The following is a 12,623-nucleotide window of genomic DNA, read 5'->3' as shown; positions in this document are numbered from 1 at the left end:
CACTAGAACGATAAATGAGCCCTCACCCATGACGATGTTAAATTTCGGTTTATGAATTGATATCACCTATTCATTTTAAAGCTGCAACACTTTGTGTATGTTATACATCGGTGTATATGTTATACACTTACAAGTAATTCTATATGGCCATGGAGCTACCATCAGCTGAATGGTTCTTTTGGTGACATGTACATTATATTTTCGAAGCAAATCTTTTCTCTGGTGACCGGTATGTGTCAGGTTAATTCCGGAAAGATTTGCATGTAGCAAATTGCACATTTTAATAAACAGGTGCAATCATACCCACATATCGTCCATCAGTATCAACACAGATTTGTGTGGTTGATTTATCGGACTAATGTGCCACAAGCATGGTCAGCTCCAGTTAATTCTTTCATCTGTATAGAATATTTTCCATGAAGCTATTGAGTCGCAACATGTGGTAGCAATTAGTAAACATCAGTGTATACAGCACTATTGATTTAGTTCATTATTTTATCGTGTAAATGATATTTATTAAAAAGATAGCGAGATATCCATTCATGTGGTAATAACACTGTCAGCTGGAGTTATTTGTTTTATCGTGTAAGGTATGTTTACTATGAAGCTAGTGAGCCGGATCCTGTGGTACTAACACGCTCACTTAGTGTTATTTGTTTTATTGCGAATAGGATGTTTACTACGAAGCTAGTGAGTCGGATGACGAGGTACTAACACGGCCAATTTAGAGTTAATTGTGTTAACGTGTATGGGATGTTTACTATGAAGCTAGTGAGCCGGATGATATGGTAGTAAAATGGTCAACTTAAATATAAGTGTTTCATCGTGTTTTAGGGCTACTAACAACGACACTAGTGAGCCGGAACACGGTGTACTAACAACGTTAGTTTTGGATGTTAACTATGCAGCTAACGAAGCAGAACACATGCCAGTAACACGGTTAATTCAATGTAATTGTTCATCGTGTAAGGGATATATACTACGAAGTTAATAAGCCGGAACACATGGTAGTAACACAGTCAATAAAAGTTATTTGTTTTATTGTGTATGGAATATTACTATGAAGCTAGTAAGCCGGATCATGTAGTACTAACACGATTAATTCCATAATTGTTTAATAGTGTGCAGGTTATTTGCTATGAAGCCAACGAGCCGGATCACGTGGTAGTAACTCAGTTAATTAGAGTTAATTGCTTTAAAGTATAAAACATATTTGAGATCAGGTTTCTTACACTCAGAAACATGTTTTTATGTAGATTGCCCACTCCCCCTGAAAAAAAAAAACAATAAGCAAAAATAAAAGCAAAACAAAACAAAATAAAATAAAAATGGAAAAAAACACGTTTTCATATATTAACAAGTTTTCTTAATGACTATAACAAAGAAACGAGGATTTGTATGGTGTTCACTAATCTCTTATGTTACGTGTTTAGGCTCGAATAAACAGTAACACAAGAAAGAGTGAAAAATATAATAATTTATTTCCCTGGAAAAATACTGTAAAAATGAAAAAAATATGAACTTACGGTTTCAAGAATCGAATCCAAAAATAACCCAAGAATAATCCACGAATAAAATTTTAGAAGTCCTAATGATAAAATGTTCTAATGATTTCAAGTTTGAGTCCCGATGACGTATAATGTAACCTGTAATGTGTTGAAGTCTACAGTTCCTTGTAGAAACAAGAAATATCATTCCGGTTTTGGAAATCTGAATTTTTTATATAGGAGATGTCTTTGCTCAAGAATTTCGTAAGAGCACACGTATATTTCCAGGGAAAAAGAATTAATCCTTTTGAATCCAAATAATTCGAAATACTTCCAAACGACACAACTGACACTTTCCTGTGTAAAAGCCAAACTAAGATTATTTCTCGAAAACTATGGTTTAAAACTCGAATTTTACGCCCCGGATAAGAGTCACGTTATCATGTTTACATATAAAACATCACGTAGCCCCTGCATGTCCTTGATAAGAACCAATCATTTTATTCTGAGAAGAAAAGTTGTTTACTTCACTAAAAAATATTTACAAGTATAGGCTCATGCTTTCAATACAGCATCGATCTCACTCATATAAGTCCTACAATAAAAATAAATTAAAAAAAAAAATCTTGCTGACGTGGCTGTTACTAATTTTGAATTAAGGTCGGAGGCCAGGTCAGCCTTATGTGTTTACTGAAACGAACAGTCAATGTCAGACTAATTTCTGGAAAATTATCGAATCCATAATAAACAGAACTATATTATTTTGACATATAATGAAATAAAAAATAGAGATTTTAAAACTTACAAACAATTAAATCAAATACAAAAATTAAATCAAATATACATAACAACACAATAAATGTAACCCTTCACTATAAAACGGGTGTATGTCAAATAATGAAATTCTAAAGTAGAAAGATATGAACAAAGTTAAAATAATTCATTATTTAAAACCTTGATCTATATATAATTCATTATAGGTGGACAGTCCGTACCAGCGATATATATTCCATGTAATGTTTTACTTTACCGTGACGAGAAAGTTTAAACTGCAGCCTTCACCAAGACAAGAAAGTACAGTAATAATAACTGACTGCTGAATGACATCAGTCATATAGTAGATGGATTTCGAAACAAATGGTCACTGGACAGAAATTTTAGTGTGTGTGTGTGTGTGTGTGTGTGTGTGTGTGTGTGAAATGAATGATGTCACTGTGCGTTTATGTTGCAATTTACTTTCAAATTTGGTCAGACAATAAATGAAAGGGCGAGGTATGTTTTCCACAGGATTGAACATTTAACACTACACGTAGACAGGTTTTAGTTTTTAAACAGAAGCTCCAGTATTCAGTATTGATTTGCCTGAATGGGTTAAACGTTTAAAGCTTGTTTCAATTTAAAAATGTAAAATGTAATAAAACTATATACTTTTTTATTTTTCTCTACGCAGCGAAATCTATGCTAATAAATTGACAGATGATCAACATAATGACAATGTGTAAGAAATAACTTAAGACTGATATATTAGGGCAGTCAGAGTGACAAATCGGTTGTAAATATTGCCTAACGTAAGGTAAATTATATACTCAATCGTTGACTGATTTCATGACTTGTACGGCACTAAATAGCAAGATGGGTCTCTTTTTAAATAAATCTTTATTTTACTCGGTTTTTACATTACTGGTGTTGAATATTCTATTTTCCCATGCCTTTACAATCCTCATTCTTTGTCATTTGAGGCACGCTGTTGGTCCTGTCATTATTCCGCCTCGGAGTATCTTTATGATACCTTTTTGTGTGATCACAGGTGTGATGGATGATTTAAAATTACCCCTGCTTAAATGTGTTTTCCTGGACAAATGCGTGATTGATAGAGCCTTTGCGTGATACGCTGCCATACATTTTTCGTGATTTTTCAAAGAGCGGTTTAGATATTCTGAATTTATTAATATCTCTTTGATTTCCATTTCCATTTTATTAGCTTACATTTTTATAAAACAACCTCGTTATCAATACAAATTCACGTGACATGTATGTCTTAAGTCCTTCATTGTCAAGAAATTTGTTAATTTTCCAAAAACATTTTCATGCTATTTGAGACTGCCATGTATCCCGATTATGCCATTTACATCAAATGGGGTAACGTCTTCTGCTTGTTCCCAACAGAAAAAACAAATATATAAAATCGCTTTTGTTTCGTACACACTTTGTTCTTTGACTGTATTGGTCGTCAAGGTCTTTTCAGCTATGTTGGTGTCAACTTGTTTGTCATATGGTAATAACTTTTACTTGTTAGAAATGCCTGAATATTATTTCCTTTTTGCTTTCTCTTTGCGTCAAATACTTAGTTTTTAGTGTTCTGGTAAACTTTTCCGCTACAGTTACCTTTTTGTCTAAGTTCGTTGAAAGGTATCCAAACTTTCTGTTTCCATATCTTGTAACACTTTTCCCACATTGCACTGTATCTTGTAAGGCTTCTTTGTTTAAAGATGCATGTGAAAGCGCCACATATGCAATCTCTTTTATTCGCTGAGCTCATGCATATTTAGAAAATACATAAATCACTGTTAATATGTATTTGTATCCATCATTTTATCTTTTATATTCTCGCATCTCAACAATTTATGAAAGCCACGGAAAGCCCTTCTATAGAAACAATATTTTTATAGTTTGCTTGTCCATTGCCTAGGCAGATTTGTTAGTTGAACCATTGTTTCAATTCAGACTATTTTGTTTTCTTTTAATTTGCCACCTTTAATAAGATTCCAGAATCAATTCATGTTTGTGTAAAGAACTAGACTTTCAAAATCGCAATACAGATGCCTTTAATAATGTATTCTGTCGGGATTTAAAACGGTATTGAGATATCCAGAGAGCGTTTTACATTTGACAATTTGTCTTTGGTCGCCATTTATAAGCAACACGCAACACTGATCAACGACTGATACTTTTATATTTAGCAATTTGCATCGCGTTTCGTAACTTTATAAATTGTGAACGATTTTAGATGAGATCACGTTTGCGAATCCAATGTTTGATCCAAAAATAGCTATTTAATCACTGAGTCACCGTGTTATATGGTTAATCAAATATCGGTTTCCACAGTCTTTAACTCTGTTTCTGATGACGTGTGTCTTATGAATCGTCGTGGATTCGATTACCTGGTAAAGTTGAAGGGAGTTGTAAATATAGTCGTATGCATATTTGTGTATTTGTCTACATCAAAGATTAATTTATTCCCTTACTGTCTACGTCCAGCAAATCTTAACTACGATTTCTAAAGAACTGTTTGATGGGAATTTGGTGCGACCACTGAGCCGCATCCCCACCCCAGTTGTTGAGTCTACTTGAGCTGTTGATACTGCTTATCTCAAAGGTTTCGTTGTTGAATGTAATCTGTAAATCAGAATCTTTCTGATACATTTCATATGTATATATTTTAAATACGCAAACCAACATATATATTCTGTTGATTTTGTTTGTATTGTATCAACACTAACCTCAACCACACTTTAATCCCTTTCAAACTGAAAAACAAGAAGACACTTTCTCTTGAAAACAAGATTGCTGTATTCATACAATATTTCAATCGCTTCCCTAAAGTAATAAGCTGATCACACTGGTGCTTCTCTCCATCCGTTATTTACTGTCGGTAAATTCGATTGATCTTGTTTTTTGAATTTTCAGTACCACACTTATAGCCTGTTATACAAATGCACTGAATTCAGAAGTAATGCTTGCATTTCAGTAGTAAACTTTATGTCTACAAACCATCGCACAGATCTGAAAATCGAGTAGCAAGATCCGGGGACATGGAGTTTTGGTTGTTATACAGTAGTTGAGGAAGTTGATCAATAGGAGTGGGTCTCGGAATATGGGAGATGTTGTATGCTGTCATAAAGAATTTAGCCTAGCACTATCAAACATTGTCAACATATACCGATGCAAAATTTACGAAGCACTTCGGAATTACCCTTAAAAATTAGAGTATTTAATTTTATGAGAATTGCTGGTTGTAAAGTGATCATGCTTGCTAATATAATAACGTTTATATGGACAATAATACATTGTCATTGGCTGTCCAGAAAATACACATATATTAAGAATTCAGAAATACATAAACTGTAACATGTTCGAAATGAGCGATTTCCTTTCACTGAAACTAAAGATGTTTTAGTTAGTGATATAAACTGATTAAACATAATTATACTCAGTATGTTTTTACTTAGATTGTCCCATTATTATGTTTTAAATAAGTTGGTCAAAAGAACATGATAATATGATGTTATATTTTATCATCACGTAGGTCAAAGTTAATATGAAAGCGACACGATTTGCTTGTAGATCAGGATTTTTCAAGTGTATTGGAAGTCACAAAAGTTATAAATAGTAAATATATAAAAACGCATAGAAAGCAAACACTGTCTGCAATAAATGTGGTCGCAATAAAAGTACAATACCTTAAATGTCTTCACTCGCTTTCACCTCGAGTCGAACTTCAGATCTTCCGTCGCATGATGCGCCCACAGTTCTTGATCTGTGCAGTTTGTTAGGAATAATCAGTAGACCACACAACATAAACCCTGATATGCAGACGGATTGTGCGAGGGCAGATCAGGGCATATGTTGGTTGGAGTTGCATTCAACGTTCGGGAGACTGTCTTCAGTATATCTGAAATACATGTAAGCGCCAGAAGATATTAAACTTTTTTGTCTTCTTCATTTTCCACAGACGATTGTTCAGATTGAATCTATGTCGAGCCAAGACCTTGTATAAAAATCAGCATGTCAAGTCATCCTTGAGGGATTTTCTTGCTCTGATCATCTTGGACCTGGCCTTATACAATTCAACGGCTTTAACATTTTGAGAATTTTGCGAGAATAGTGTCTCTAGCATAACTCTAATCCTAAGTGAAGATTAGACTCTGGTATATTCTAAGATAGTAAGTCTGTTTGTGCATGGTATAAGCAATATGCTGGAATGTAATAAAGTCCGTAAATTCATCACGGGAAAATGGCTAGTGCAATTCAAATTCATGGCGCATGCCTAATCAAAGATTTCTCGGTGCTGATTAAGATGGGACAGATACTAAGAGAACTGGAATGAATGGCTAATATCAAACTAGCAATAGGAACGAATAGTTTTTCAATCCAAATTAGTAACTATATTTGCAAGGAACAAAGAGACTTGATGGAGAGATAAAATGGCATGCCATGGAAATTCACTCTACTTGAACTTACATTTGATGTGTTTTTATATTTGGGAAGGCGTGATAGTAGCAACCGTCCCACTATTCCAAGTACGAACTGGATATCGGATACAAATCTCGCGGAAGTTATTTTCAAAATTAAGCTTTATGGTCATAGAGAATGACTTCCTTAATGTTAAAGAAAAAGAAGATTTAGAACAGTGAACAGGTGTTTTAAATGTATGTATTACATTTCATCGATATATGTCTATTCTGTGCAACAATATACTATTCGGCGAGATTTACTTGTTCGATGACACATTTGAAAGTTTGAATATTTTATACTATTATTATGATATATTATTATTCAGTTTAACAAATTCATTGTGGAATAAGAACAATGGATGATAGTTGAAATGATTGGCACGAAGGTATGTATCGGAGAAGGGAAGGAATGTTGTAAGCTCTTACTGTTTACTTGTTCAAACGTCGTTGAAAGGATCAGTTTTAGAATTAACACCAAGAGGATTACCGAAATATACAGATTATTCAAAAAGAAACTAATACCACCGATAGCCTTCCCTAAAAGTAATTAATATCATCGATAGTCTTCCCTTGCCTGTTAAATGCATGCACGAATACATTTCCGGCTATTTTGTAAACGAGAACGTATAACCTTACTGGAACACACTGAATGGGTCTTCAAAATTTCATTGTCTATTTAAATGTTTTCTGCTGAGAAAGTGTGTGTGTGTGTGTGTGTGTGTGTGTGTGTTTGTGTTTGTTATTGGGATTTTTTAACGTATCTATAAAACGATTTCCAGCCAGATCAATATGATGTCTGCAGTGTGGCAGTTTATAGTGATGTCTAACACTTAGGCATCATGCCGCAGACATGGAGTATCATGTCCTCACCCAGTCACATTGTCCTGACACCAGGTCGACCAGTCCTAACACTAACCTCTTAATGCTGAGGGCCTAGCGAGGCAGCTGTTAGTACCATTGTTAGAAGTCTTTGGTATGACTCAGCTGGGGTTCGAACCCGCGACCCCCCGCATCTGAGGCTGATGCACTAACCACTAGACCCCTGGGGCGATCTCAGAGAAAGGACTTTCAACAAGACAGTCACAAATAGAATACAAGTTAAACTGGGAAACTTCATATAATCTGTACCAAACCCTGATTAAATTTTATGACCGCGGAAAACGTGATTCGTACCGGACATCGTCATCCAGTTAAACGTCTCCTTAATTCATTTTCAAATCAATATTTTCAGGGTATAACAAAATTCATCAGAAATGGATTGCAAAAAAAACCCCACTCAGAATGAATTAACATATCTTATCATGCGACTTTGCAGTCGGGAAAAAGCACCTGAAATGGTGGTTTAAATCTAAACCATCGTCCATTAAATCAAACGTTGCAAGACTGAGGTTTTTTGAGCATCACCGGTATATAGCTAACTTGGATGTTGTAAAAGTAGGTTATTTGTACTATCTTCAAAGTAAACTGCAACAATGTCAAATACTCATTGTCGCCTTTTTAGAGTGTCGCTTTTGATGATTATTGCTTAATTAGAGCAGTTAACATTCAAGAAAAGGATAAACAAAACCAGATCAACTCTTGCATGTATGAATAATTCATCTTATTTATCTCCTATTTTGCTGGTTAGAAAAGAGGACACAGTAGAAAGAAAGAAACAAATTTTGAGATCAACTAGCTGTTTAATAACAATTCTGCGAAGAGTTTGTTCATCGTTTCTTCGAGGACACGCTTGATGAGATCCACAGGTAACCGAGTGCTCTCAACCGCTCGTCTTTACCGATCACCTTTGACTGCATGGGTTCGAGTCTCTGACTATGGCCAACGTGAGTTTGTGAGAAAGATTGCCAGCAGCTTCCAGTGGGTTCTTCCCAAGGTGTTCCCGAATTCTTTCTCCCCAGTTATACTGCCATGTACAGCCTATCGTGTGCTGAAAATGGTGTTAAGCTCCAAACAACAACATCACTCTTGTCGCTTGATGTGATTGACGATATTATGATCTGGTTCAAAGCCTAAGATACAATTTTCGTGCATTTGCTTGAAAAATAGTTGCATGCAATTAAATTAGCTGTAATTCGATTCGCCTCCAGTACAATTCACATAGAAGCATGGAACGTTTAATTAAAATGTTGGAAGAGTACTGATATTTACTTTGAAGACAGTAGAATAATCAATCACCGTGGGAATTAATTTAAGATTGCTGACAGGCCATATGTTTCGACTCGCCAACGTTAATTATGCATGTAGAAAACAAAGAAGAAAGGAATTACATTCAAATGGGCCACTCCGGTATAGGATCTGAATGCTTGCAGAGAGTAATTGTTGCGGTTGCATTGACCATGGTTACGATTTTTCCTCCGCATATCTTTATTGTCACAGTAGCAATGTTACCTTCATATCTACTTTTTTATTTGAGAAAGAGGTTGGTGCTGTCAGCGATAAATAACTTTGCATCTACATCAAGGGAATAATATAAAGGATGTTCGGTACTAAAATATTAACAGTCTGCCTTTAACGTACCCTATGTGGAACGTAAGATTAAGGCTTCTCACGCGCAGTCGTTTTCAAATGAAGCCATATAAATGCTAGTTACATAATTATGTTCTTGTAAAACAATTCTTATGTCTATTACCAATCCTCGAAAGGTATCCATACCATCACTCCTATATGGACAAGAAACCTAGCTCAAACGCGGTACACGTTGACTGTCATCGCTAAATAATGGAAAGCGATTGATTCCATCTGCACAGTCGATTTGCACATATCAATCTGGGGAAAAAATGAAAAAACTACGCCACTTTGCGGTTAATCTACGTCACGTCAAGCAGATAAGTTTAGATCTCATCCGTTATGAAAGTCTTTACATCATCAGGATTATCACACCCAAATTTACATGACGTAATAATATGACTAAAATTGCAAGCCAATATCATAGGCAGTAACTACTACACTATCTCTGATCAGTTACACAACAATGACGTCATTTCCAAAACGAATAGAAAACTTCCCCATAGCTGCATATATTATTTGGTAGCTTCACGTCAGCGTTAGAGATATTATATTTTCACTAAGATGGAGGACGATAGTTATCTGCCATTTCATGCTCCTTACTGTGGGTTACCTCCCATGACTAATCTAATACCCCTGCCACATCCCTGTGAATTTGGTAGTAAAGTGTCACCTGGAGCAAAACCTATGATTTGCTAACTGAACCACAATAATTTTAGCTGCATTTGCTGCGATCTTTCATATATCATGCCTTTAGTTCTAAATGGGACGATTTTGACAGCTTTATTTCCGGTGATAAAACGCAAGCTTGCATCAGTGTGAATTTCGTAAGATGTTATTGCAACACAAAGTTGATTGAATCTCGCCGCGGTCGGTGTGACACGAGGAAAATTAAATTGACTAATGGCTAGATACCGTAATACATCACAAAACTTCAAGGGTTTAATACATATGGTTTGGGCTATGATTAATTTTTAAATGGGATAGCCATCTGACAGATGGAGAGGCAAGGTGAATGTGGGTTTAAGGGCAGAAAAACGACAAAGTGGAGACAATCCAGGGTTAATATGTGCCATTTGAACTTAGTGTCATTAGTGAAATTGTACAGGAAGCGGTTTATGTAAGAGGGGTGGAATAAAGAATAATTTTATTCTCAATGGGCGTGTCTTAATTAGATGAATTAAATCCAGATTGGATAAACGTAATAATGGGGGGAGGGAGGGGTGTTCCCAGACGAAATTCAATGTTTTAACTTATTTCCCTTGCAAAATGAGTCTAAGTTTCTGCGGTAAGGCAAGAAGCTGATTTCAAAATTAGTAGAAAGTACTTCCTCGTCAAAATAGTCTATGGTACGGGTGTGTGAAAGTTTGAGGAACAGGGAACTTAAAGGAATAGAGAGAATCTGCTAATATAAGAGAGGAAGTCTCGCAAAGCGCAAGGTTTGTCTGTCTCTTGCATTTGTCATCATATGGGTTCGCAATTATTTGTTGAAATTATTTTAAAAAAATTCATACATCAATTTTCCATTGATGAATTCGGAAGGTAACTGTTTTCATTCATTTGTCTTGAAGGTTACGGTATATGTCTCGTTTATTATAAGAATTTCATGCATCACCTTTTAACCAATTCATAAGAATTGTCTAAATTTTTCTATTTTAAACTATATGAAGTATATACGCAAAGAATTAAGTCATTCCTGGGTTATCGTATCATTATGCCAATGAATTGTTAGTTAGCAAAATTGTAGTTAAGACATCAAGTGAATTTCCTTCATTTATTTGTATAATTGAGAATTGAATTCAGTTAACCGAGAGTCAACGGTATTAGCATTAAGAGGTATTTAGTCCAGCTAATGAACTATAGTCCACAGTATGGCTTATGAATGGTTTATTATTAAGAGGTCTATATTATGTCATGGTCCGGTTTGTAATGCAAAATGGCCGCTAAGGATGGGCATTGATCTTTTGTACTAGAGTTGTTAATCAGCTCCCGGGCTGCGAACTGACCCATACTAGTCTTAGTTTCTGTTGAATTACGATATGACGATATCTGACGTAATAAGAGTGTGGTTAAAGTTCGACCCAGAAGAAAAATCCGGCATATAGTAAGGTCATTTATTATTATTCTTGTTTAACAATTGGGGAATTAGCTCTCTATACCCAACGTACCTACACAGAGGCAAAGAGAGGAGGCTGGAGAGAGAAAGATAGGAGAACAATTACCGTTGGTCACATGGAAGATATATATATGAATGCCATATATATATATATATATATATATATATATATATATATATATATATATATATATATATATATATATATATATATATATATATATATATATATATATATATATATATATATATCTGTCATCAAATTAATTTACGCAAACTGCACTTTTTTAATCTTAAATTACATTTTGTTTATCTTTTGCTCGGACTGTAATAAAACATGAACGACTCCAAATTGAATGTATATCGTTTTTATTGATATATTATTCAATTCTAATGGACCACAATACCCTGGTAACAATCATGATGGCCACTGCACTTTCAGATTTACCCGCCACCATAAGAACAACATTGCGACAATCCCAACAATATTATGACCTTAGGTTGAATTTCTCTATCTAGTCTATTCCTAAAGTCGTCTTCAATTTTCATTTTGCGTCAGTTTTTCAAAATATTAATATTTCGTTGTACCTTTTTATCCTCATGACATTCCGTCCTCATATACTTCAGTGTTGAATGAGATTTTCTCGCGTTCGCTCGCGCCTCCATAGCAGTAAATTAGCTGGTATTACTGCTAGGTGTTTCGGTTTCATTCATCAATTGAACAACGTGCAACATATTGTGTACATTGTTCTGACGTTTTGTTTGGTGCCAACTATGTTATTCTTATAACATAACAAACATTACGATTATTATGCTTGTTTTAAGTATACAATTAAAGTGCTATTGACCGAGTATTAAACATTTGTGGCCTTCGTTGATGTCGCGTAGAATGCTCTAACAATGTCAGGGATGCAGGCAAATAATTTATGCAATTTCATCGGCAGGTTTATGGCATTCAGCTACATTAGGGTGATAATTTTTCAAATCGAAAATATTTATGAAAAAAAACAAACAAACTACAAATATACAGTATATCGTGCGTTTGAGGCATCGTGTTTCAAGAAACTTCTTTTCCCTGACTGTTGTTAACAATAATAAGGGAACGGGAATGTCGGTTGAAACCCTAGAACTATTTTTACTGTTATATGCAGACGGTTTAATTGGCTTTGCTGACACTGCTCATCAGTTGCAAAATATTCTTAATAGACTGCATACATATTGTCTAAGGTGGAAATTAAAAGTGAATATGGAAATAAAAAAACAACAAGAGTGGTTCTATTT

This window comes from Sinohyriopsis cumingii, chromosome 4 (assembly GCF_028554795.1).
Source record: "Sinohyriopsis cumingii isolate HCF-2022 chromosome 4, ASM2855479v2, whole genome shotgun sequence".
In the NCBI taxonomy this organism is placed as follows: domain Eukaryota; kingdom Metazoa; phylum Mollusca; class Bivalvia; order Unionida; family Unionidae; genus Sinohyriopsis; species Sinohyriopsis cumingii.
This window is presented reverse-complemented; position numbering follows the sequence as displayed.